The sequence below is a fragment of the Orcinus orca genome, chromosome 9 (assembly GCF_937001465.1).
Source record: "Orcinus orca chromosome 9, mOrcOrc1.1, whole genome shotgun sequence".
Taxonomy (NCBI): domain Eukaryota; kingdom Metazoa; phylum Chordata; class Mammalia; order Artiodactyla; family Delphinidae; genus Orcinus; species Orcinus orca.
In genome coordinates, this window is record NC_064567.1 from 15,306,966 (window position 1) to 15,334,916 (window position 27,951).

General features: G+C 43.0%; 1 protein-coding gene and 1 long non-coding RNA gene across 3 annotated transcripts in view; both read left to right on the forward strand.

Annotated features, from left to right (window-relative positions):
- The window catches only part of CREB3L2 (cAMP responsive element binding protein 3 like 2), a 120,316-nt gene that overhangs the window by 35,457 nt on the left and 56,908 nt on the right, over window positions 1-27,951 (forward strand). The gene's annotated exons all lie outside the window — the stretch shown is intronic.
- LOC125965481 (uncharacterized) lies at window positions 2,018-27,882 on the forward strand. The gene is made up of 2 exons (XR_007479387.1): window positions 2,018-15,160; window positions 17,590-27,882. It is a non-coding gene; the product is annotated as an uncharacterized LOC125965481 (long non-coding RNA).

The window sequence follows — 27,951 nt, forward strand, 5'->3', positions numbered from 1 at the left end:
CTGGTGTCCCTTGTCCGCACTGGTTTTGGAGAGATGTGTATTTCGAGTGTCTTCACTTTCGGCAGTTTCCTCCTCTGTTTTGTTTCCCCTATTGGATAATCTGTGGAGTGGATTTCACTCATTACTGGCTGTGATGCTCTGTAATCTGAAGGAAAGGGTAGAACTTGAAGCAGTTTGTCCAGATAATTCAATGTCTGACTACCCTGCACATCACACCTGTTCCTCTCCTTCCCTCCCTGGAGGCAGGGGAGGCCAAATAACGCCTTTACCTGCATGATCTGGTTTTTCTGGATGGCTTAAAATTCTTGTGTCTGATGGGTCCATAGCCTCAGGTACTTGCGTTTCTGTTCTGAGTGTGGGGAAAAGATAAAGACCTGAAGAAAACATTCTCCTGTCAAAATACGTGATTGATTTTGTTGTAGCAGGTGTTTTGGGGGCCGGGATACAGACTTGCTGGTAGATTAAGTACATGGGTTTCTTCATGGTTACTTTAAAGAAGATAAGGGGACTGTTTAGACTTTCTATGATTTGGTTCTGCTGGAAGTAGAAACAAGTAAGTGGTAAGTACATATTTTGACTTTGTCATCATTTGTTCATTTTTATTTTTTCTTTCTTCAACAAATATGCCAAACACCGAGCAAAATAGGCTAAAAAGATCCCCACCCCACCAAAACTTAGAGGGGAATGACCATTTCTATTTTAAGATTATAAAAACACATCAAGTAACACCTGCACATAATTATGCTTGTATCAGAAATTTAGGGAGGAGGATTTCAAATGATCCAGGGAAAAAATTAGGTAAGCTCCATGGCCAAAGACTCTAATATAGTTTGTAAAGGATGAAGTTAGAAGACAAGTTAAATTTCATCTATAAAAAGCATGAACCCTAAAACAAAGATAGGGAGTAACGACACCAGAGTGACTAGAGAGTTTTCTGGTAAGCTCAGATTTCAAAAGAATGTGTCCGGAAGATAGAAAGGTTGACCTTTATCTTAGGACAAATAGAAAAGTCCTGTGGACTGTTAAATTGTAATAAGGAATACCAACGTGAAGTGTGAGTTACCAGAGAACTAGAGAGAGAGAAGTCCAGTATAGATCTTTGAAAAGTGAAAAGCTTGACATTAATGCTGGAAAACATGTAGAGCTGATGATTAAACAGGTTCTTGGGGGAAGAGAGGAAAGCAGTGCTGGCTGAGTGGTAGCATGGATTTGCTAAGAGGTAGTCAAGAGAATGTACCTTCTGGCTTAAAGCCATAGGAGAGGGGGTTCTTTAGGAGGGCTGTGTCTGTTCATCTTTCATATCAGCAAGTTAGAAGATGACATAGATTATATACTTTTCATGACTTTCGTTGGGGTAGAAGGTTCTGGATCAGGAAGGGGAGTAAAGGAGGGGCTGGTGTGAGGGAGGGAAGGAAGGAAGGAGAAGTGGAGGACAGAAGACTGCAGGGACTCAAAGCTGCCGGGGACTGCTCATATGCCAGAATCAGTATTCACAGTCCCCTTGATGGGTAGGCAGGCGGGATATGCAGGCCAGTGGGAGAGAAAGCAAATATGTACGTGAGCGATGGGGAATGGTGAAGGTGGGAGGGGTGGGAATTCATTTATTGAGTAAATATTTACGGAGTACTTACTTTGTGCCAGGTGCTGTATTCTGGGCACTGAGATGTAGCAGTGCAGCAAGAGATGGAGGTCCGGCCCTTGTGGAGCTGACATGCTAGTGAGGGAGAGAGTAAACAGAATTAAATGAGTACATAATTTCTCAGGAGGTGCTAGTGTTATGGAGAACAATGAAACGGAATGGGGGGTGGCTTGTTTCCATAGGGTGGTCGGGAAGGTCTCTCTGATATAGCAGCATCTGAGCCAGAAGCCGTGAAGATGAAGGAATATTAAACCCCAGTCCTGGGAACAGTGGTTCCTGAAGGTGTATGGGCATCTACGTGGAGGCACAAGGAGGCCTAGTGTGTCTGAGCAGAGATAGCAGAGGGGGTGGGGGAATGATGCCGGAAGAAGAGGGAGACGGGAGGGGAGGAGGGAGGGCCTGGAGCCGGCTGCTCATCAAGTGAGAGTCAGGATTTTGCTCAGAGGAACAACAAGATCTGAGAATAAATACTCAGAGTACGTCTATATGTCAGTCTTCAGATAAGTTCCAAAGTCAGAACCACAGCCAGCCAGCGAAAGTTACGAGGAGATGGCTTTTAGTTCAGTATGTGACAGTGTAATAAGTCACGCTGCTCGGCTCAGCTGTGGTCCACGCAGCTCTGAGAGGGCTTCATCTTCAGGCTCTGCATAGAGCCTGGGTTTACATCTGAAAACCTCCAAGGTCCCTTTTGACGGGAGCATTCTCTGATTCTCCCCCCTTGGAGGACAAGAGTTTCTTGACTTTGGCCATGACTTTTGATGGGCTGGAGGATGGGGGAGCAGAGCAGGGGCGTGGAGGTGGGTGGGGGTAGTGGAGGGCTGGAGACAGATTCCTGGAGACACTGGGGAGTGGGTTGAGCTTCTGGGAAAGGGGCTGTGTGGTTCAGTTAAGTTAGGGCATCAGTCATAGAGGGGTGGGTGGGCTGAGCAGTGGGGACACGAGGAGGGCAGCATTGTCATCGTAAGATCGGGTGAGAGAGGCCTGGATGGTGTGCTGGGCAGTTTGGGGGAAGGGGGATGGGGGATGGGGATCCTTCAGCAAAGGATGAGGTGGTGAATTTCCAGGGACTGGAGTGTGGAGACAGTGGTCAAGGTGGTAATCCAGAGGTCTGTGAGAGGTGCCCCTGGGTGAGATGATTGGGGAGGGGCAGAGTTGAGGCCTAGGGGCGGGTCCACGGAAGGACTGCTCTGAATGTCCTCATAAAGGACCTCCTCCAGAGAGGGCAAAGTGGGAAGGTGAGATTCCCCCCGCTTTTGGGCCCTTGGGTGTGGGCAGTGACAGCTGACTCAACCAGAGAGACTCAGACTCATCTTTGCTTTGGCTGTAGAAGGGGAGAGTCCCTGTGGTCGTGTTTGGTGGCCGCATGGCCTGTGCAGAGTCCTAACCACTGGACCGCCAGGGAATTCCCTCTTTCCCTGGTTTTAATTCAGAGGATTTATATACTTTCCCTCAAACTGCAGCTTAATTATATACTGGCCTGATCGCAGGGGACTAATCAGTGGAAATTGGGAAAATTGGGGACAGTCAAACCTTTTAAACGTTTTCATCTTTCCCCTCCAGTTTATGAATAATTTGGAAGAAGGAAATGAATTTAATACAGAACATAAGGTTCAATTTAAATATTTATTTCTTACTCAAGTGGCAGATTTACTTTTTAAAGCCACCTTTCTTTTGGAGTAAAAGAGATAATTTACTTTTAAGTTTAAAATAATTGATAAAGAAGATTATATTTATTTGTTAAATAAAATGTATGTTTGACTTTAGTAGTGGTTGTGTTATGCAAAACTGTTCACAGATATGCACAATTAGCTGTATTTCTGTGAATTTTATATAGTTCCCCTCCTGATGTCTTCACACGAGTATGTTTCACGTTCAGAGATGATTGGTCCAATGATGTCTTTTATTGATAGTTCCGAACTGACATACCACAAATCCTAACCATCGTGTATTCCTGTTTCTTTCTTTTTCTCTAAGTCATGGAAAGGCTTTGGCCAAAGTCAATAAAATTCCAGTTCTTTTGGTAGAATTGCAGTTTGCACAGCCACTTCTTACTCTTTTATTCTTTTTCACACACTCTCTCTCCCCCTACATATATGTGTATTCATAAAAACTTATTTTTGATTTTAAGCTTCTTTCCTCGTGAGAAGTCTGTTAGGAGCTCAGCACTCATTGTCACGTGGAGGCAGTGTTACATAATGGGAAATTCATGAGCTGTGTCATCACACAGATGGTGGTTTAAATTCTGGCTCCAGCACCTTCAAGCCATATGACCTTGGCAAGGTAATTAACCTCTTTGAGCCTCAGTTTACAGCTCTGTAAAATGGGCCTAATCATGCTCACCTAATGGGGCCATTGTGAGAATTCACAATATAATGTGTTTGAAGCACCTGTTAAAGTGCCTCCCTAAGTGGAAGTTACTGCTGTTCCTTTTGTTTGTGTTAGAAAACTACAATGGGGATATGAAGTAGTGGGAATTATAAAAACTAGGGAAGGGGAATATGGAAGGGAAGACTTCTGCGAAATAAAGGGAATGGAGTGAAAGTGAAAAGTTATTGAGGTGAGTATTTTACCATTTGATTTTTCTGCTCTACTGGTAAATTCAGTAGTAAAGTTACTGAAAATTTTCTAAATATTGTACCTGCTTCCCTCACTGGATGGTGAAGGAAGCATTTTACCTATAGGATAATTTAATTTGGTCTTTCTGACTTTGAATTTCATCATGATTTCATTCACCCAAGTTTGTAGACTATCTGAGAAATCATTGTTCTGGTTCCCTGTTTTCAAGGAGTTAAATGCCATTCAGACATATGTTCATCTCTTCCAAAAAGTTTTTGAGAATGGTGTATGAGTTTTTGCTGCTAATAACTGAGTAATAAATTAGTGATTTAAAACGTACAACCATTTATTTAACCCACAGTTCTGTGGACCAGAAATTCAGACTCAGCTCAGACAGACAGTTCTGCTGCTCTTGGCTGGGCTCACTAGTGAGTCTGTGACCAGGTGTTGTTCAGCTGGGAAGGTCTCCTTCTGGAGCATGGCTGGTGATGAGCTGGAGGAAAGAGGATGGGAGTGGTCAGGGTGCTGGACCGTGCGTCTCCCATCACCCAGCAGGCTAGCCCTTGTTTGTCCATACAGTAGCTTGAGTTTCCAAGAGGGAGACTGGAGGTTCCAAAGATTCTTGAGTCAAGTTCTGCCCAGTTTCAGAAGTTGGACAGTGTCACTTCTGCCACATGCTGTTGGCCAAAACAACTCAAAAGGCCATTCCAGAATGAATGAGCAGAGAAATAGAGGCCGCCTCTTAATGGGAGGAGCTGCACGGTATTGAGGACATTTTTGCAACCCACCCCAGGTAAGGACTCTACAGTCCTCATTGATAAGTCAATTATAGTTCCTTGGAGTCAATATATTCTTCCTCAAGTCTACCACAGTATTTTCTGCTTTACTTTTTGTCCTTTTTGGTTTTTGCATGAAGTGGTATTCTGAAGACTGAAAAAAGATGCTTAAGTTATTACTTCCCTCATATTGCGGCCAGAGCTCGAGTTTGTAAAATGCTGGCACCAGAAGGTTGACCTTGACCCCGGCTTGATTTCATCCCTGACAGATCCACTCACCCGTATCTAAGCAGTGGCCAGGCAGAGTGGGGAAAGTCAGCTGGATGACCTCGCTGGAGGCTGCTCAGGTGACCCAGGTTCAAGAGCAGCTTCTTCATTGTCCTCTGATGCAGAAGGTGTGTGGGAAAAAGAGCCTCCCCACTTACTTAAACTGGCTTTCTTGGAACATTTAGACATTGCATTGCAGCAAATGCTATGCAGATAAGTTGGTTCCTTAAATAAAGTTATGTTGAACTCTTTAAAATCCATCAGATGATCTCAAGCTGCTGGGTGTGTTTTGGGTAGCCAAGGAGTCATTTTCCCATCATTTTGAGGGAGTAGAAACTCCAGTCATTTTCTCCAGATGCTAGACTTGAGAGCTCAGTGGTTTGTCTCCAAGTTCCAGGCTTAATGGGGTTCTTTTTCTTTTTTTTTAAATAACATGAATGCTCTTCTAACTTGTGTTAGACCATCAAGTTTGTTACCTATAGCCTTGGCCTTGTATGCCTTGGGTAACTCAGACTCCCTGATTGTCATCTGACCTGTGAATTCTGAACTCCACTGTATTCCCACTGACCCCAGGGAATTGCATGAGCAAGGAAAGAAGAGGAAGGGTCACAGAGCTGCCTATTTCCCTTAGTGACCATGCAGGTCAGGTACAGTGATGACCTGGATTTAGGAGGAAACTAGGAAGTGATTGATTCAGTTTAATAGCTCCTCAAGATGTAAGTGGGTCAGGCCAAGTATAGAACATGCCAGACATGGTACTTCCACCTTCTGGGAGGAGATGCTATATTGTGATCTTTATTCCACCTTGTATTACAGCAAAAATTAGTAAGAGCTCATGGGAAGTGTTTTTGCTTGTTGATCATTAATACCTTGGCAGAGGAAAGAGGTAAAGGTCGTTGCATTCACACTCTTCTTTTATACCTAGTTGTCCTTTTACAGGTGTGTAGGAATTATTTGGATTAGCAAAATATTCTTCACTTTCTAAAAACGAAGAAAAATTATCCATCGTCATTTGAATTTAAGAGTTCTTCATTAGTTGAAGGGATGGCCTGGTTGTTTAGGTTGCACTTGCTGTATTTTTTTCTGGCGGGAGGTAGTCAGGGCTGAGTTGAGGTTTCATGGTGAAGGGTGACCCCGACTTGTATAACTAGGCAGCCCCGTGGTTGGTCAGGAGGTGGTATAGAAGGGCAGGGAAGGCAACAGGGCATGACTGTCATTGGGTTTATCAAGAATTTATTTGGCTTCTGCCATGTCTAGGCACTATGTCAGATCCTGTGGTCACATCCTTGAAGAGGGGGAAATAGTAAAAATGCACAAGTGATAAAGGTAGTAAGAGAAGTATACGTAAGGGGCTCTAGGTGCACTTTGGGTGCATGGTGACATGGGTGAGTGGGAAAAGGCTGGCTTATGAAGTCAGAGTTTTCTAGGAGGAGGAGGGAGGATAATGCAATTCTGGGCTGCAGAAATCTTGTATCTAAAGTCAGACAGATGTGATGAGCGCTGTGTTTGGGGAAATCCATGTCATTATGGCTGGCTAGACCAGAGCAGGGCCTGTGTGAGTGGAGAGGCAGGAAGAAAGAAAGACAACACATTTTGAGAATTTTAATGTACATCAGGGGGAAATTGGATTAAATTCCCACACACAGTTTTTAGAAAGGCCTCTATTTTATAAAATGAAATGCTATTCATCCTTAAAAGCAGCTCTTCAACAACTAGGTTAATTGAATTTGGCCCCTTTCCTGTAAGCAGAGGATTCCTTTTTCTAGAAAAAGGTGAACAGATTCTTCCCACCCTGGGGAATGTTATTTCACCTGTTAGAATGGTCTGACTTTTCGGGTGCAACATTGTACTGTATGTACTGCTTGTAACATTCAGAACCTGGATTGTGAAATATGAATTAAAATGAAATACTTGTCATTGTTATTTTTTGTTGTTTCAATGTGGCATTTCTGGGTTTTTGGCTTCTCAAAAAATATTCAGCATGGCACTCTGTTTTGTGGCTTGTCAGGGCCCCCTAAATGGAAAATGTAGAGTGATATAGCAGTCTGCAGGGGGCTGGGGTGGGCTTGAGAGCTTTTGTGAATAAGAGAAAGCTCAGGTTTATATGGAGGAAATTTAAAAAATGGTTTATAATTTAAAATGTTCAATTACATTGAAATCGTACACTCCTAGGTATATCTTATTCTTTTTACACAATTACCACTTTTAAATTTTATTTTCCGCTTATAAGCAAGAAACAACTGTTTGTAAGTGATTATAAGGCCTTTTGGGGGCTTTCCTGACTCGAAATTTTAAGTTCCTGGCGTGAATTAACTGTTCAGTCTCACCACCAAATACCTGGCACCTGTTAGCACTTGGGGGCAGCAGAATCTGAGTCCTGGAATCACATGCTTTGGTTAGTGTTGTAAGCATCCAATTAGGAATGATTTCAAGTGCATTGAAAGGTACAGCGAGAGAAGAGAAATCATGCTTGTAGCAAGGATGTGAATGCTCCCAGAGACCCGTCCTCTCTAGCTCTGGGAAATTATTTAATCTTTCTGAGCTGCAGTTTCCACCTTCCTATGGCATCTGCCTCTTTGAGTGGGGTTCTAGTGTTACCTGCAACATTTCAGTTCTTTTGTGAAAATCTGAGGCCAACATCAGCAGACTGACATTTGAAAACCCTGGTGGTGGGTTTCAGGGGTATCTGTGACATTATTTTCTGAATTACTCTTTATTTCAAATTATTTCCTAATTAGAACAGAATTTTAATCAGAAATGGTAAGTGAAAGTGCTGGGTGCCTTCTCCCATGTATCTAGACTCAATAAGCATTTCTGAATCTGATGTTTGTGTTAGCTTGAGGGGCTTCAGGGGAGATGAATGAGGTGGCAGTGCTGAAGAATGAATCCTAAAATTGTCATTGTCACACTTATCCTGTGGCTCTTAAGAAACTACAGTGTGGCTTTGCTTCTATCCAACAGGCTTTTGCTGCTTGCGTCTTAAAGGAAATGTCTGTGAACATGTGCTTTTTCTGTGCCTGTCTGATGGCTTCTTACTCTACAAAGATGGAAAATGGGCAAGGATTTCTAGAGAATTTCTAATGATGGCGTGGTAGTGTATGTGTTTAACCACTTACAAGAGGCTGGCCTGGTGAGAATTAGGGGTCAGGAAGGTAATTGGTTTATCATGGCCAATTGTTTACCTCTAAGTATAGGGTAGGTAAAATGGTAGAAGAATGGTGTCTTTAGCAGTGGCTCTGTGGGAGGAATGCTGTGCTTTATTTGATATTCAATAAGAACCCAGATGCCCGGTGTGGGGCAGAGGGTGGGGAGGCCCCATCGTCACAGATGCTGGTTCCCTGCAGTATTAGAGCAGGGACACCATGGAACAAGGCTTTCCTGAGTCTGGGTTCTCTGTGGCCAAGAGTGTTGAATGACTAAGTACATCTGTGCTTAGGCAAGGTCTGCAATTTTCCTTCTAGTCGTTTGTAGGTTGAGCCCTTGTCCCAGTTTGCCTGAGACTGAGGAGTTTTGTGAGATGCAGGATTTTCGGTGCTAAAGCCAGGAAAGCCCTGGGCAAGTTAGGGCAGGTGGCTACCCTCCCTTCCAGCCCCACTGCCCGTCTCCTCTCTCTTGCCTCCACTCACTGCCACGCAATACAGTGAGCCTCCCGACAACTCTGTTCACTGTTTCCAGGGACTTGGCATGGTGGTGGGCGGGGGCCTGGGGAGCTTGGCAAAACAAACGACCAGTTTTTAAAGATAGGGGCGCTCCTTAAGTAGTTCAAGCTTAAGTCTGACTGTCTTTGTAGAGGGTGACACCGCCCTGCGATGCTCTGGTTATTTCTTTGCAGTGCTTTTCCTTTTGCTGAACATCTGTGAAAATAGAAGATGGGGGCTACCATAGTTAGAGCAGGGGGCAAACAGGCCCCAAGTCTACAGCCCCCTCCCGACTCCCCTCCTGCTTCTCCTGGAGAGCTATCCACTGTCCCCACCTGCAAGAGCAGGTATAGTTGTAAACTGTGAATTATGTCCCTAGGACTGATGACTAGTCTTTTCTTTTCAGGAAAGATAATAGCAATTGGAACAAAATTAAGTAAACATGAAAATCCTATGCTTTTGTCCCCTGTGAAAGTTAAATGCTACAGGTCATTTCACGATTTTAGGTGTCATTTTCGTTATCCCTCATGCTTAAGTAGAACAAATACAAACTGTATCTCAAGATCAAAGGGCAGAATTGCAGTTATGCTTGTGAAACTTCAAAATCCCAGCCAGAAGCCCATGAGGGGCGCCTCTCAAGGGTTTGATCTTCTCTCTTTTGAGAGTGACTGGATTTCTTTTCTCTGTATGATTCATCGAGAAAGTTCCATTTGTTCTGTGTTTGCTGCTCACAAATCCCTGCTTTTTTCCTCCTGGCAAAGTTACATGGCTGTGGGATCTTACTGGGCTGTGTGAAAACCCATGATCATATCAAGCATTAAGCAGTTGCCTAGAAACCATTACGCAAACAGGATTAAGGGAAGCACTTTTTTCTATATTACAGCTGCTTTCTGATTAAGACATGATGTCAGAAATAGCTCAGTGTATGCCTCTTCATGGCCTTAAAACACAGATAAATGAAACAAAATTTTCAGCAGAGATAAAATGACTGCTCCACACTCACATCTCGAGATGGCCACCACCAACTCGAATCTACCCTCCTCCACACCCCACAGACGCCTATCCTTCGTGGAGAGTCACGTGTTGGGGCTTGCTGGCCGCCCCCCCCCCCTTTTTTTTAAGATTTTTTTTTTTTCTTTTGCGGTACGCAGGCCTGTCACTGTTGCGGCCTCTCCCGTTGCGGAGCACAGGCTCCGGACGCGCAGGCTCAGCGGCCATGGCTCACGGGCCCAGACGCTCCGTGGCATGTGGGGTCCTCCTGGACCGGGGCACGAACCCACGCCCCCTGCATCGGCAGGCGGACTCTCAACCACTGCGCCACCAGGGAAGTCCTATTATTGGCCCTTTTTAATGAACATGAACATAAACCCACACAAATCTCAGACTCTTATTGGTCCATCGATCCCTTGGACCTCAGCCAGACTGGAGTGTGTGTAGAGGAGTTATGAGGCTGCTGCAGGGATCTGGTCACGAGGAAGGAATGTGTTCTGTGAAGCAGCTCAATGATAAGCAGGTTTGCAGCAAAACGTCATCAGGAGCTTATCCCACTTTAAATCAACTGCAGGGAGTTAGAACTAAATCTCTAACTCTGGACTCTGCTGCCTCCCAGGAAACAAATTGGGATGGAATCAAGGGACCTTGAGAAGTATGAATTGAAAGGACTTACTATAGGATTGAGGTATTCCTAAACTCCCTTTGGAATAAGATAGTCAGGCAAATAAATGATTATGGCTGGTTTGGGGTCAAAGGAGAAAAAGGAATCAGGAAAACCTAGAAAATCTAAGAGTCAGTAAGTCAGCAGATATTTATTGAGCTCCTCCTATCTGCCCATGGGCTCTTCTAGGTATGTGAGGGGGTGGGGTGGGCAAGGTGACTGTCAACAATGAGTAAGATGAACAGTCGTGTATGTCCCAGCACGGGGGCAGGAGGCAGGCGATAAAAGCTGGAACAGATAAATAAATACAATAGTTTCAGATAATGGTAAATGCCAGGAAGATGGTAAAACAAGGTCTGTGGTACAGTTGGAGGTATGGGCACTGCCTTTCTGGGGTGACATTTGAGTTGAGGGGCTGAGAATCTGAGGGTCTTGGAGTGATGCCATATTGGCAATAGGGGGAAGTAGGGAAGGAGACTGAGTATATGGTAGCAAATAGATTGTAGAAATCAAAACAGAAAAAGAACCTTCAATGTTGTTGGGTAATAAATCGGATCCAAACTAGGAACATCCTTTTCAGGTTTCTCAGAAAAGTGAATCAAACCTCACCAGTCCTCCAGATGGTTTTAATTACCTTTGGGGGGTTGCCTAACAGATTAGTCATAGAATTGACAATGAGGAGTTTTGTGTTTTTCTCACAGATGTTAATGGTGGGAGTTTTTTGCATTTAAAATTTTATTTTTAAACCATGAAAATAACATGTTACCAAAGTTGGACAAATAAGAAAACTCTTCTATAATTACACGAACCTAGAGGCACTTTTTATCTATTTTGTATATTCCCTCCCAGTCTTTTTCATGTTTCTGGTTTTAGATAGGTAGCCGTTTAGTTGTAATGTACAACGTGTTAAATATAAGTAACACTGGGGTATGTTCTATATGAAAGTTGTTAAGAGAGAAAATCCTGAGTTCTCATCACAAGAAAAATTTTTTTTCTATTTCTTTAATTTTGTATTTATATGAGATGATGAATATTCACTAAACTTATTGTTATAGTCACTTCATTATGTATGTAAATCAAATAATTATGCTGTGTACCTTATACTTATGTCAGTTATACCTCAGTGAAACTGGAAGAAAAAATATGTAGCCCTTTAAATGCATAGCAGGCATTTTCCCGCTCTTCTTCAAATTTATATTTACAAATTTTAATGACTAAATATAATCCATTCTTGTTTGGGAGGTAGTTATGTTCTATAAAGTCCCTGTGAATAGTGAATTAGTGAATACTGAATTAGTGAATACTGAATCATTGCTCCTAGGGGAAATACTGGGTTAGGTTCCTGTGAGCCTCTAGTCACACATTTTCATCAGCTGATCAATACATTGCCTTGTTTTCTGTGTGTTTCGGTTTAAAAACATCTTATTTAATATACATATATTTTTGAACTCATGCCAAGAGAACTATAACTCATGCCTGAACGAAGCTTACCTAACACATGTAGTTTTTCCATAGGGCACATCACAGCTTTCTTCTGTTCATAAACCCTAGCTAGCACTTCAGCACTGCACTTGGGGACCATTTTAAACAGCAAAATCACCCACAAAAAGAAAAAAAGTGTGAAAATGTGGCACTAAATAGACCATGAAAAGGACACTTGTTTACAGTATGAGCTGAAAGAAGGCAGAGTGTAGCCTTGTTCAACCTCAGCTGAGAATGTGCACTTCAGGAAACTCAAATTTCTACTGCCCTGTGCATATTTGTGAATGACCATGAAAGCACCACAAGTATTGATTTTGGGGTTACAAATAAATTTTAGCAAGTAGGTAAATTTGCAAATATGGAATTTATGGGTAATGAGGGTTGGCTGTATGCTGTTCTACTGACAGACTGTGCCGTGATTAACTGGACCGTCAATGACTCACCTGGATGTGTACACAGACGCGCTTATGCTCTGGTGTTTGTGGAGCCTCCTTAATTCCTCCGTACTCCCCACCCCAAAGGAAACAAATCCTGAAAAAGCCCTACTAGCTCAGAAGCACAGGGTAGGTGAGAAACAGCTGTCTGTCTCAGTAGGGGATAATGGTAATCATATCACCTTACATTTACAAGGGCTTTAGAATTTGTGAAGTTCTTTGATGTGGTCTACGTAATTTGATCTTTGTTACAAGGACCCGGTAAGGGAGATGGAACTGTTATCTTCATTTTCCCAGAAAAAGACACAAACGTGAATTGATGGTATGCATACCTGACCTGACCTGTCTCTCTGAAATGACTCAGGCATTTTGCCCTCTGCAGATGCCCGGAGAACATGATATCTCATTGGAAACCGGTCTCTCTCCTGTGGTCCACCAGTGCACGATAACATCCACTTGCATTTTCACCCTGGAGAGTGGAGAGGCAGTTGGTCTAGCAGAAAGAACGTAGCTTTCACAGTCAGAGGAAGTGATCTGATTTCCTGGCTCTGCCCCTTCTTTACCTGTGCAACGTCAGCCAAGTTGTCAAACCTCTACGAGCTTACATTTTTGCATCGGTAAAATGGGGGTAATAATATTACCTAACAAACACATTTGTTGTGAAGATTTAATGAAATAATATATTTAGCCACTTTCCTCATTATACCTCTGATGATAAGAACTGTGATGACAAGGAGCTTATTGATAGATCCTTAGGAAAAAATCAATAAGTAATCTTGATAGTGACCTCTGTTTCCTAGCAACTCTGCCTGGAGCTTACCACCCCCAACAGAACCAATAGCGAATAAACAGTGTGCATTGGCTTCTGCATCAATGAGTATCGAAACGAATGTCATTTCCATCACACGTTTTTTTCCCCTCGTGTCAGAAACATAAATGTTTCAAAATAAATATTAATGAAGTCTCCCTTAGATTTTTTTCTAATCTTGATTGGGATGTTGTTAAGCTTTACGTACATGTTGGCTGTTGAACAAAGTGGTGGAAAAGGCTTGCTTCACATAACAGACCCAGGTCAAATAAGTGGTATGGGAAGAGGTTTGTGCAGCACCAGTACCTGTTCTATTCATGGGAAAGTGACATATAGGGAAGTGACTGGCACAGCAAGATCCCCAAAGTAGATTAAGCCTGCCCAAGCAGCCAGCCTTTGAAATACTAGAGTGGGATGAGGGGAGGAGTAGAAAAAGATTCTGTTCCTGATAGTTTTGCAATTAAATGAATATGTGTCCTTTATAAAATGTTTTGAGATCTATTTTACACCTACAACACAGTTTCTGGCGTGTTCTTCTTTAAACATCTGTGCAGCATCAGTAGAAAATGAAACCCATCCGTTAGAGCAGGGGTGCCCAACCTCTGGGCCGTTAGGAATGGGGCCGCGCAGCAGGAGGTGAGCGGCGGGCGAGCGAGCGAAGCTTCATCTTGCGCTCCCATCGCTCTCATTACTGCCTCAACCATCCTCCCCCCAGCCCCTGCCTTGGAAAGTTGTCTTTCACGAAACCGATCCCTGGTGCCAAAGAAGGTTGGGGACCGCTGCGTTAGAGTGCTCTTATAAGGTCACAGTAGACCTCACAGTGGCAGGGATGATGGTGTCAGCAGTCTGAATGCTAAACTCCAGGTCCAAGTGTCTCTTTCTTTCTGAACTTTGATAGCTGGTGTCTGCCTGAGAGAAAAACGACATTTGTTTTTGCTGGCTTGGCCTTTGAGATTACTCTGAGACCGGTGATCTCTGAACCCTGATGTGAGCTCGAGATTAGATACAGGAATGCTTCATGTATAACTTGTTTGAGATTTTCCCCATTTTTGTGTGAACATCCTATTATATCTCCAGTGACTCATACACAGCCATCCTTAAGCTTGGGGCAGCATGACAAAACTGACACGGGCAATTGCAGGGATCATACTGGCTTTCATTGTCATCGCTAGAACTCATTAGAATGGCCACTTGCTTGTTATGCCATTCAGTCACAGAACAAAGAGGACAAAATGTATCTGATGTGCTTTCTGGGAGCTTGCAGTCTAGGACAGCTACATGGGTGGGCATGGTCAGCTTATTTTCATGTTTTTCAGTAAAACGCTAATATTCACGCCTATGAATTCAATAGGAAAATTCACACTAGGGAATTCTTGTGTTGAGCTCAGCACACATTTGAGTAACCGTGAGGACCCTCTCAGAGGTTAATATTTACGTCTACTGATTCACGTTGGCCAAAGTGAGTCTCTTCTGTTACTTGCGGTGGGTCTCTGCAAGTAGACAGTCTAATAGTGAAAGTCTAGTAGGGAGATGGAACTTAGACATTGAAATTCTATTACATTTGTTTTCTTACAGCTTTATAGAGTAAACCTATAGGTGATAGAGAAGCTTCAGGTAAGTTTTGGTCCTTACCATGGTGCTTAGATGCCACTTAGGCATCAGCTAAGAAAAGTAGGTTGACCGTGAATCGATTTTTGGAATTGTATAGTACCGGTCTCCGTGATGGACTAGCGAGTGTGTTTTAGGCAATTCTAGTAGGCCTTGGGCTACGTGATAGCATCTCTGTAGCTCTGGAATTCAGCACAGTTGCCTGACACACAGTGAATTCTTAATACATCTTAGGTGAATTGAAGCCAAAGGGACAGAAAGTAAGAGCAAGACACAGGGACACAGAGGTCTGAAGACAGTGAGTAAAGCACAAGTGTCTTGTAAGGTCCCCAGCATGAGGCCTGGGAGAGGAATCATTGCAGTCAGATGGAGAAGTTCCTTCTTCATCCTTGGAGCCAGAAACCAGAGTGGGAGGACCTGGGAGGGAGGCTCCAGGGCTAGTAAGGTGCCAACTCAAACGCAAGTTGAGCCAGAGGGAGCCTGGCACAGTTGTAAACCTCCTGCAAAGACAGGGCTGGGGAGGGAAGCGGATGTGGACATGAACGTTCCAGGAGCTACACCAGCCAAGCCAGGCTGTGGCCAGCCTTTAGTTAAGTTAGAGCAAGAAATGTGTCCTATGTGTGTCTACTTTCATTTCAAAAATTCCTTCTTCTTCCTTCCCTTAGTTTTCTTATAAAAGTTTCTTTAAAAAAAAAAATCAACTTGACCTTGCCCGTCTATCAGGAAAAAGAGATTTATTCAGACCTAGATCTGTGATCTGGGAGGCCAGGTATTAAGCCACAGCCACCATCTAAACCTGACTTGCCAAAAGGAGTGAACAGAGGGAGGGAGGCAAAGCATCAGGTTCATGAAACAGGGGTGGAGTGCCTCCGACAAGTCTTGCTGGGTGGGCCTCACTCCCCAGTTGGAGGCTGAGTCCAAGGAGCACAGAGGATTCTTTTCCACGTAGACATCCTCAGAGGAGGTGGACAGGAAGGAGCGAGAGCGTGGGCGAGGGCGTGGACAGACACTTGGCCAGTCAGCGGGTGTGTTCGTTTTCTATTGTCATGTAACAAATTATCACAAATTTAGTGGCTTAAAACAGCAACATGTATTATCTCACACTTTCCCTGGGTCAGGAATCTGGGTACAGCTTAGCTGGGTCCTCTCCTCAGGGACTCACTCACCAAACTGCAGTCAGGTGTCAGCTGGGCTGCAGTCCCTCTGAGCTTGTGGTTGTTGGTAGAATTCAGTATCTTGCATCTGTATGACTCTTGGTGGCCTGCAGGAGAATCTCTCTCTGACTTCTAGGCCTTCTTTGAAAAGGCTTGCCTGATTAGGGCAGACCCACTCAGGAAAATCTCCCTTTTGGGTAACTCAGAGTAAACTGATACGGGACCTTAATTATGTCTGCAAAATTACCTTCCCCACAGTGTAACCTGGCACTCACAGGAGCCCCATCCATCATATCCCTAGGCCGTACAGGCCACACTCAAGGGGATCTTATAGGGTGTGTCCACCAGGGAGCAGGAATCTTGGGGTCATCTTAGAATTCAGCCTCCTACAGAGGGCGAGAAAGTAAGCGACCAGTGCTTGTCTGTTCTCTCCATTTAGCGGACTGTAATTTGGGAAGAGGTTGGAGAGCAGGACCAAAGATATTATTTTAGGTGTTTGTGGCTGGTTGTCCCAAGTCATGAGAGAACAGAAACTACCACTAAGTACAATCTAAGGATAGAAACTTAATTGTAGTGGCTTAGGGTGGAAATTTTGATTTCGAAAAGAAAAAGTGTTATTGATCGGGCAAGTGTTGGGAGCTGTTTCAGGGCGCACCCTGGTGAGGAGAGGGTGAATGAGAGGAGCTCTTTGCCCACGTTTGTGATTCTGTTGCAAACAGAGTTCCTGATGGAAGCTGTTTTTAAAGACAAACCTTGCACGTGACTTGGGGTTAGCTGTAGCCGTGCTTGTTGGACAAAGGCCCAATTGTTGTGGGTCCTAGTTGCTCTCAACATGGAGGATAAAATTAGAGAGGAGGTTTCTGTCCATTTAACATGTAAAGTGTCAGGAAAAATGGGATATTACTGTCCTGCAGAGGGGTCTGTCTTTTAAGCCTGCGCCTGCCAGTGAGTTATTTTTGATCAGGAACGAAATATAGAGTATCCGTCTTCTGGGTAGAAAATGCTGTCTCTAGTCAGGTGTCCTCACTGTTCTTTGTTCCCTGAGGACTATTTAAACCAGGTCTCACTTAATTTGATTAAATGGAGTCTGTTTTTTAAAAACAAATGCTTCCCCCCACCATTGTAAACTCATAGGTTTTCATTGTAGAAAATACATGTAAGAAGAACAAAAAAACCACATCTGTTACACTATGCAGAAGTACAGTCACCATTTTGCTGTCTATCCGTCCATTCATTTCTACATTATGGCATTTACAGACAATTCTCTACTCTATAATCGAAAAATAGAGAATTCATTTTTTGTAATATATTTTCACTTTGTTATATATTATGAACATTTAGATGTTCATAATAGAAAGCTATTAACAAATAGCTTTCTATAATCACGTTTTTAATAACCACTTAGATATACTATAATTTACTGAAACAATCTTAGATGGGCTATTTTAAGTTTTAGGTGGATAGATGATAGCTATTAAGTCAGGGTTATCCATCTTTATCAGTAAATTTTTCTTAGTGGTTGTGATGCTGTTGTGTTAATCCAACACTCCCTTCATTTTTCTTCATTTATTAGGTGCTCTGATGTCGTTGATGCTGTGCTTGCTGCTTGCAAAGGCGAAACTTGTGCTTTATGTTTACTTTTCCCCTGGTCTGTTCCCAAGGCTACGTGTAGAGTTTTTAAATACCTCTTTTGTGAGCTAGAAGCCCTAATAAACCGCTTTGTTGAGACTGGAGTATTAGCACTGGCACAATTTACTAATTTTACTGCACGTTACAGACATCACAGCGAGGTGGTCCAGCTGCACCTTCGTCCTACACACAGGCTGTGTACAGCTTTGTGAGTTGCTGTTTTTCTTTCCCTCTCCCTTCCAAATGGACTGCTGGTGGCAAAAATCTGTTTAAACAAAGGTGAGGAAAGGATCAGTTTATTACAAGCCCAGACTAAAAGTTAGAGGTTTAACCTATTAGAAAGCTAAGCTTTGCAAATGTTGAGAGTAGTAGGATGAATGGGGAAAGGGGCACTAAGATGCAGATGGTTATCAAGAGAATTTTTTATTATAATGAAAATAGACCCATGGAAAGAGCCTGAGTCAACATCGAGATTCCTCATAATCCAGCCGAGCCTATATATGGAAAGTCAGCTTCTTTTGCTTTTAGAAATACATGGTAGCATTTTTGATTGGTGTCATGATGGGGAGGGGAAGCTACTAGTATTTAGTGCCCAGGGGACCTGTGATGTTCAGGACAATGCCAATCAATGAAGAGTCTTTTTACCTAAAATTCCAACATGGTCTGCTTGAGAACCTCAAGCCCTTCAGACTTTTGGATTCTTGAAAGGAATGGAAAAGAAAACAAGAAATTATGGCCATGAATTTTTTCTGGAGCTTTCTAGAAATTGTCTAGTCCTCGTTCTCTCTCCACCATTTCTCATAGAGGGTCTGCAGAGCTAAGGTTAGAAGGATATTGGTCCATGTAAGGAGATGTCGGTCAGGAGAAAGCAGTACAGAACTCTTTAAGTCTATTTTTCTCCATCTATACTTGGCCTGTAAGAGTGGAGTCATTTTTTTCTGACAAAAGCCTGTCTGGTTGTTTTTCTCATAGACCAGCTGTTCAAAAGCAGAAATCAGCCAATACCGTCCAGCTGTTAACTCAGCCATCCTCAGCGGAACTAATTCCTTGCAAAAAGAGTCTCGGAAAAGGCCAGAGAGAGGGAGTTGCAGGGAACACTGACTCAGGCTTAAAATTTGTTTTCAGGCTATTTTATTCCTTTAGGCACGTGGAAGCAGAGGCCACCTCCACCATAACTGATCTCAAGATTTCTGTCCGAGATGCAGGGGGCCTGGGATACCAGCTGGTCCTATTCTTTTATTTTACATTCTAAGAAAAGAGACCCAGAGAGATTAAATGACTTGCCCAAGGTCACAGAGCCAGGTTGTGACAGAGCTGGATCTAAACCCAAGCCTTCTGATTTCAAATAGAGTGTCCTTTCTACTATACCAGCAGCTACCCTATTGACTTCTTATATTGTTTATTAATGAAGCTTTGCTGACTTTCTTTCCAAAATATTCCCCACCCCCACTGAGGCATTGCATCATTGTTTCATTCAAACCTTATGTCATTTCTGAGACCGTTGGCTTCATGGGCAACAGGAAAGAATCTTTTACAACCAGAAGGCAAAGACTCCCTATTCATCATGCAGTAAGCAGTTATCCACCACTGTCCAATCATGGAAAAAAAAATGTAGAAGCATTGTTCTATATTCTCTATGGGAGAAGAGTATTCAGTTAAGCTATTTGGTAACAAGTTTTAACTTGGAATTTGCACGCGTTTCCCAGAGGGACTGCAGAACATCTTCAGTTTGCTTAGTCTCGTTAACAACTGTCGGCTAAAAAAAGAAAAAAAAAAAGCACAACCTAAAAGTTGAGAGTTATGTTTTATTCAGTGGACAAAACTGAGGACTTAAACCCAGGACACAGCATATCAGAAAACTCTGAAAGACTGCTCCAAAGAGGCAAGAGGGAGAGCCAGGATATGTAGGAGTTTTTGCAGCAAAAGACCAGGTAGTCAGAACATCAAATGATCACTAAATTTAGTGCTTTTCTATGTATGGGAAGATGCAAGAGTCTGGGCTCACTGAAATCATTCCTTTTATGTGCACCTCAGCTGTCTGGGGCGTTTTCTTGTTCTTAGTTTCCTCAGGGTGCACTGTCGAGAATGGCTGCATTGGCTGACTGCTAGATGGGCTTGGCAGTGGGCAGCCTGTTTGTCTCCATCCTGAGTTCCCTGAGGGCTCACTGTCAGGGTGGCTGTAATGTGATGGCCTGATGGCAACATCCTTTGTTTACTGATATGGCAGGCGATATTTTAGTTCACACAACTCTGAGATCACTAGATTCCTTTTTATGGTCTTTCTTAGAAAGAGAACATTCTGGCCTCCTTTTTTCATCTTCCTTAGACATTCTTTAACTCTTCCAAGATCAAATGAAGAGGAGGGACAGGGTTTTAGCTAGGTGACAGGGACTCTCTTGGTGGCAAAGGCACTTAGAGGGATACCTTTTGGAGCACCTGGACTCCAATTCCAGAGCAAGGCTTGAGAACCTGAACATACCCATCTGTTGGGAAAGATCTGGCAGGCTGCTGCTTAGATCAGGGTCAGGAATCTTTGAGCATGTCCAGGACATTTTCTCATGGCCAAGTTGCTCTGTTTTTCTCCTTTTCTGCTGGTGCGCCATCATGGACTCTCAGCTGCCCACTGGGTGATGATCTCATTCTTCTTACTGGCTTACTTTGGGTTTTCTGGCCCTTTTTTTGTCAGTAGTACCACCAAAGAAGGAACTTGATAATTCAGTTCGGCTGTGACCAGTTCTCTTATAAATTGTTGAGTGAGAGGTGTACAAAAAATTATAATTGCTAGTTAAAATGAAGAAAGGGCACTGAAGAAACATATGATGTGATCAAAATGTTCTTGATAGTCTACAGAGGAATTGCAGGGAATACGAGAGGTGTTTGAGACTGGAGATATGGGCCTGGTCTTCAAAAAGGGGAAAAGGAAGAGGTATCGATTATGAATGACGAACTGAACCTTGAGCCCCGTGGTAAGCAAATGAGTAAACTAGAATCTAGTATGAGATCACTAAGAATAAATTATATTTAACAAGCCTCATAATTTTTTATAGTGTTAATAGGCTGATAGATCAGAGAAATGCTTAATAATTTGTCCCAATTTCAGCAAGGCATGTAGTAGTAACAGTAATAAAACAGCTATCATTTACTGAGCTCTTATTAGTGAAGGGAACTGCTCTAAATGAGTAGAGAAACATCAAATTTTGCATCTGTTTTTGGGATAAGGGGGCAGGTGGTTTAGCATCTCTTAACTGCATCTTCTTTCTTTTAAAATAATGGAGCTTGGCTTTCTAATCACTCTTGTTTCTATTGATGGGATTTGAGTTAATGGCTCAGCTCGGAGCAGGCAGTGTGGGTAACAGAGAGCCATCTGGTGCTTTTTCACTCCCAACTGTCCTATCCTGACCAGGCTGTTGAGTTCCTAGATTCTAGTACCATTTGGACAGAAAAGAGGATTCATTACCTCAGCTGGTTGAGTTTTGTAAGAGGAGGAAACATGCAGGAGCAGGCAGCCAACGGTGCCATGCTCCCACTAATGGCCGTTGCTAACTGGCTAGTCAAGGTGGAGGTAAGAAATAACTATGTGCGTGACCGTGAGGGAGCTTTCATGTTCATAGCCCACTAACGGTTCTCAGCTAATTTTCACTTACTATCGTACCGTACTATATTATATCTAGATCAGACTATCTATGACTTCATTTTATCTTCACAACAATTTTGAATGGCAGAATGTCTTCTTCCTAATTTCAGGTGGAACAGAAAGCATGAGTGATGTGCCCAAGGTTATTGCTGATAATTGCAGAGCTGATCTAGCATATGTGTCCTCTGACTCATGACTCCCATGCATAAAATACTCCTTCAGATGGTTAAGATTCTCCAGTATGTTTCAGCAGGCCAGCATTCTAGAGAGGGGGAGCATGACTGTGAGATCTGACAGAGTGAGAATCTAAGTGGCTTTAAGCCAGAACTTGCCTGGGTCTCCCAGTTTGGTAACCTCTGGATTTTTTCTTGCTTTTATCTTGGGGTGAAGGAGTAATTTCTGGCAGTGAGTCATCCCTGTGCACTTACAAAACAGGGCAGATAATTTCTTGTACATCTGAAGCACTTTCCCTTTACTCCTTCTTGCATTCTAGGGAAGAGATTATCTCAGTAATTCTTACGACATATCTGGCTCACAAATAAAGGATAGCTTTCGAGGGAGTATGCCATTGTTTTTCATAAAAACTTTATGGGCTCCTTTAATTTTTCATATCTGACATCTTTGGCATTGGATCTTGACTTGGAGACAGAATTCTCTTATTGCAAAACATATGTTCTATTCAGAGAATTCCATGGAGGACGGCTATGGGACCCTCTTCAGTCATCCGTTGGGTGATCCTTAATGGTTAGTCACCATCTTTCTTACTACAGGATCTATAGTATAAAGAGGTCAACCTTCAACTCTTTGATTTCATGTACCACCCTAGATCTCAAATTAGAGGTCATTTCTTAAATTAGAATGACCAAGTAGACTCAGATGATTTCCAGTGTTTCTTCATGCTTCATCAGTCTATGATTTGGAGCCTGTTATCATAATCAGAAGCTTTTCTGGAATGGCAAAATACCAGATTTTAGTTGTTTTAGTGTCAGACCTAAGAGCGTACAAACAATGAATGTCTTAGCTTGGGCCTTCACTGAAGGATATGAGGGAATGCCCTGGGTGTTTCCTGGTGGAGTAAAGACTGAAGTGTTGGTAATGGAAGGTGTGTGATGGAAGAGGGAAAATGGGAAGTTTTCTGTTTAGGAGAGTGGAAAGAACCTGAGAGGAGCAGATTATGTTTGTAGAGGGGGCAAGAGACCCAATTAGAAGAGCCTGACCAAAACAGCCTCTGAATTTCCTCATATAATGAGAACATAAAAGGGTTGAAACCTGCAAATTGAAGGTAAAGGACAGGAGGAGTATCAAACAAAGGATAAAACATCAATTAGGAAGAAACTCTTCAGGGACGTTAACTGGGAAATAGTGAATAAGAAACTTAAATCAATTTTAAGTCTTAACTGTGGGGAATTTGGACTTTGAGTTACTTTGGAGAATTTTTTAAGTGTGGGAGGTTAAAAGCAAACATTTTGTTGGCTTTGGCCTGTAGGATAGATCAGGCAGAAAGCCCCACAGGGTCACCAGCACTCCCATTGAGAGTGTGGAGGTAGAATCTGGACTTAGGGGTCAAAGTGGAGTAGGTGGGAAGGAAGACTCGGTCATCCTGATGGCTGCCTCTCACCATCCCAGGTGCCTCTGGCTCTCCCACCATGGATGGAGAGGACACAATGGCAGATTCTCTACTGCCTCAGCCTTGAATGGTTGGCTTGATCATGGTTTTGAAGGGCTTTTGTTTGTTGGGAAAATTCAGCTGTCTGTTTGGCAGAAGGAAGAGGCAATAGAAGGACTCTGGGGTATGGTTTGAGTTTCTCAAAACCAATCAGAGAGGACTCCTCCATCTTATATGGACTATAATTTATTTCTGGAATGGTTCTGACTGCTCTGAAAGGACCCTAAGGATCTCCTCCCATAGTGTGAGGAGATTGCCCAGATCTCAGGCCCACATTGCAATTCAAGAAGCATTTGACAGTCAGCAATCTGGTTGCTGAGGTCTCTGTGTTAGTGATCGGGAGGGAGAAGGCTGTGCTGGAAGTATATGGGCGTGGGAACCAGAAAGCAGGCATGCTGCTCTACTGCACTCTCTCCACAACCTCCAGCTGTACACTCTAGATAATCCTTGATCTTGTCAAGATCAGATACAACAGTGATGTGGAAGTGTTTTGTCATATGTAAACCATTATGTGTTGGACATGGGAGATGATATTATCCTTATTATTCTTATTATATTTTCTTGACATTTTTATTCCTGTGGGGATTGGTTAGACACTGTTAAGCCATGGAAGGAGAGGCCTTCCACCAGGCTAAGGCTAGTTTGGGTTCAGAAAGAACTAAGCAGTGCATTTTGGGGCATTTGCAGCTGTCCATGTAAGTGAGCCAAGAAGTAGGCAGATTGAGTTTCTTTGCGCCAGCTAATGCTGAATCTCTTAGCTTTCCTTTGCCAGCAGAAGCCACCACTGGTGTTTTTCTCTTAATCTCATTAACTGATTTGTTTGTATAAAGTGAAGCAGTGAATTTTTTTTCACATCCAATGTTAAGCTAAGAACTGCTGTAGACCATTCAGGATTGGACTGCATTCAGAGAAAGTGCATCATTACCTGTTTTAATGATGAAGAATGATGTAGCTTAAAAAGGAATTAGTATTGGTACATCTCCCTTGAAGCACATAGCATATGTAAAATTTTATATTTGCATAATTAATAAATTAGGGGTGACTCTTTTTACAGAAAATAGAATATATCCTATCAATGGACTTATAGCAGGTTTCCTTTAAATAAGCATCCCTAGTACCTTTATAATTTGATTGACATATTTCACATACTTGTTTTACAAAGAAAGCCACATCTGGATATTAAAAACCAGAGTGTGCATGTTTTGGAATTGGGCTCTTTAAAAAACAATTTTTGCCACTGCTTGTAAAATTTCAGTAAAGCCAACATCACTTCATCAAAGAAACAAAACCCCCCAAATTTCCAAACCTCTTGTGTAACAGAGTTCCAAGCCTCAGCTCCCAATTTTTATTTTTTATTTAGAGAAATATGTAATGTATCTAAATTTTGGTACCAGAAAAAAATTGGGTCCCCTTGAAATTTCACTGTAATAGGGTTTGACTTGTGAGCCTTTTTTTTTTTCTTGTAACTTGGACAAAGTGGCCTATTCTTCTCCAGGTGGTCATCTGGCCCTTTTCTGTGTGGTATGTGCGCAGGGCACATATGCAGGGCAGGAATCCCCTCAGGTCTAACGTGAGGCTCCTTGAAGGTGGGCCCCTGGGAGAGTGGAGCGGGGAAGGTACCTCTTCCCCCCTCCCCCTCCCCTCTCTACCTCACCTCCCTCCGTCCTCCGCAATACAGGCGAACTGTGTTTTATTGGAGGGAAACCTTGGTTTCTAAAGTGAATTTGAGGCGTGCCCTCCAAATTACTTCCCTGCGTTTCTTTGAGGCTTTCGGGGTTGTCAGCTTGACCCCGCCGTGTCCACTATATCCGTGACTGCTGTCTGTGGAGAATTCTGTGCTCTGGGCAAGGCTCCTAGCTGCGATTTTTCAGTAAAAACCCTTCTTCCCCTGCCTGAGACGGAGCCTCCAGCCAGCAGCCGGTTTCCAGGCGGCGGGGCTGGAGAATAGGATCTTTGTGGGGCGCCGGCGGCGGAGCCCGAGCCTTGGACCCGGGCCTCCCGCAGGGAGCGGTCAAGTTCTGCTTTCGGAGCTTGCGCCCCACCCGTTTCACTGCCCCTGGGCAGGGTAACAGGGGCAAAGCTAAATAAACCCAAGAAGCAGAAAGAGGGCGTTTTCCCTCGTTCTTTTCCTAAGCGGCAAAGCTTTTCCATTTTAATATCACCTGCCACATTTTAGAAAATTATAGTGTAGCAGAGCCGAATGGCTTGTCAGCAATGACTGATAACGCGTCGTGTGTTATTACTACCACCTCTGCTGGGAGTGTCTACCCGGAATCCACGGAATCCTCCTCTCCATGGACAGACCCCGGGGGAGCGGGGTGGGGGAGCCCTACAGAATCCTGCGCTTGGCGTGTAGTGCCCGTGGGCATTTACCAGCAGGAAGCTTTCATTAGATTCTCAAAAGGGTCTACATATCAAAAAAAGGTGAGAAACTACTGACCAAGTCCAAAGTCTTCTCAATCACTTCCCCTCATCTTCCAACACACACACACACACGCACACACACACACACACACACACACACACACACACACACACAGTTTTACAGACGAGGAGACAGAATCCAGAAGAGGTGGGGTGACAGCCAGTGAGGTGTAGGGCTGAGGCTAGAACTCCTGTGCCTACTCTGATCCAGCACAAAAGATGTTGGGCCCACATCAGGGGGACAGAATTGCTTTAGAACCTTTTCTATGAGCCCAGCAGTCATGCGACATACTTCAGATAACTCATGTTGCACCTCAGGACAGTCCTCTCTTTATAAGATGACCTTTAATCATATTCTGTCCACGCCTTGCCCAGCGCGGGCTTTGCTCACAGGAGCTGCTCACTCTGTTGAGTGAGTGAACCCCCGTGAAGAGCAGCACAAGAAAGACAGCTTCATATCTTTATACAACCAGCTGCTGGAGCTCAAGAATTACGAATCCTGTGCTTCCCTGGTGGCGCAGTGGTTGAGAGTCCGCCTGCCGATGCAGGGGACGCGGGTTCGTGACCCGGTCCGGGAAGATCCCACATGCCGCGGAGCGGCTGGGCCCGTGAGCCATGGCCGCTGAGCCTGCGCGTCCGGAGCCTGTGCTCCGCAACGAGAGAGGCCGCAACTGTGAGAGGCCCGCGTACCGCAAAAAAAAAAAAAAAAAAAAATTACGAATCCTTCATTTTCCTTCCACTTTCCTCACCCCCACGACCCTGGTTCTTGGGGCAGTTGTTAGCAGAAGGAGGCAGCCCGGACTTGAAACCACTCTTTCCTTGCAAGCTCCCTCGACAGCTAGTTAAGGGCCTGCAAACACAAGTGTAAATGCTTCAGAGTCAGGGTAACTTCTTATAAAGTTAGTCATTTATGTAAGGGTAACAACTTCTCTTAATTTATCTGATTTGTAAGTTTGGATATGTGTTTTAAACATTGGATAGCATTTATTTATAATTGTTGGGGAGGCCTGGGCTCTAATTTAGATTTGTTTACTGCTCGACTGGGATATTATACAATAATAATAGGTGGAAAGAGAAAATTGGTGAGTACATATGATCTGTGATCTGTGCTGGGCTCAGAGGGGGGTAGGTAAAAGTGTTTACATCTGGGTCACAGAGTTTATAAGGCCTAATGACAAAAACTTTAAGTTGGCAATGAAAGGAACATCAAAGGAAAGTAAAAAAAAAAAAATGTCCAGTTAAGAAATACTTATTTGAAGAGCTGTAGTTTGTCAGGGAAGTGAAAGGTCAGTTCAAGCTGTGTCTGTCTAGGATGACTTTGTAAAAGAAATAGATTTATTTTGTTTTAGGTAGATTCCTGATAGAAGAGGAAAATGAAAGGATATTCTAGGAGGAATAGTGGGGGGAGCCAGTGTACAAGTAGAGAATGCCCACATTTTGTTTCCATTTTGATAGGATTTTGTTTTTTAAAAAAGCTTTTTAAAAAATTGATTGCTTTGCCAGTGAAGTGTTAGGTGCATTACATGCATTATTTAATTTAATCATCACAACAGGAAGCTGGTAGTAGTATTATCCTCACTTTACAGTTGGAGCAAACTGGAGTTTGGAAAACTGAAGGGTCTTCTTCAGGTTTGCACAGCTAGGAGCCAGGATTCAAATCCAGTCGTCTGGCTCCAAAGCTGTATTGCTCCAGTGTCCGATATGGACACTGTTAGGGCTGGAATGAAAGTGTCATGTATTAGAATAAAGGGAGTGACTTCCCTGGTGGTCCAGTGGTTAAAACTTCACCTTATGAACTTTCATCAAATCTTTAACCGTGGTCATTTTTAAGTCTTTTGTCATTTACAGACAGTTGCGGATGTACTCTGATGCTTTGGAAATATGTTCCTATAAAAGGGTTTCATCTTCAAGGAATTCATGGAAAAGACTGACAAGTACAGGTTTCTGGTAACTGACTATGCTGCTGAACTGAATGAACAAGCATTTTCAGAACTCGAATGGAAAACTGATGAACTCATAAAAGTGCTAACAAAAGATCAAGATGAAAAAAAATTAATTACATGGGACTGAGTGAACTGATGAGGATGATTATAATTTTTGTGACTTTCTGTTTGAATTTTAAAAAAAAAGTCCCACAAGGACTCAGAGGCAAAAAATATACAAACCAATTTTCACTGCAAAGTAAAGGAGCTGTAACAGTGGAGGATTCCTGGACTGAATGTCAATATTATGACATAGTATGAGTGTGTTTCGTGTTTGATAATTGCAATCATTGTTGCTCCTGTTGTGGTCATGCATTTACAATGCTTGGTGTCAGTCTATTTATCTCTTGTAAAAATAAAATACAGTGTGTGTGTGTGGAAAAAAAAAAAAAAAAAGACCCAGGAACTAGGAGAAGGAAAAGGTTTATGATGCTTCTCTTTTTAAAAACAAAAATTTTCTTTTGACTTATTAATAAACTATAGAGAAAATTGAAAAAAAATTAGAGAAAAGTACAATAGGATCTTCACATTCTTAAGGAATATTAAACAATAAAAACAAATCATCAAAAAAAATGGTCCACATCAAAAAAAATCTTAAGA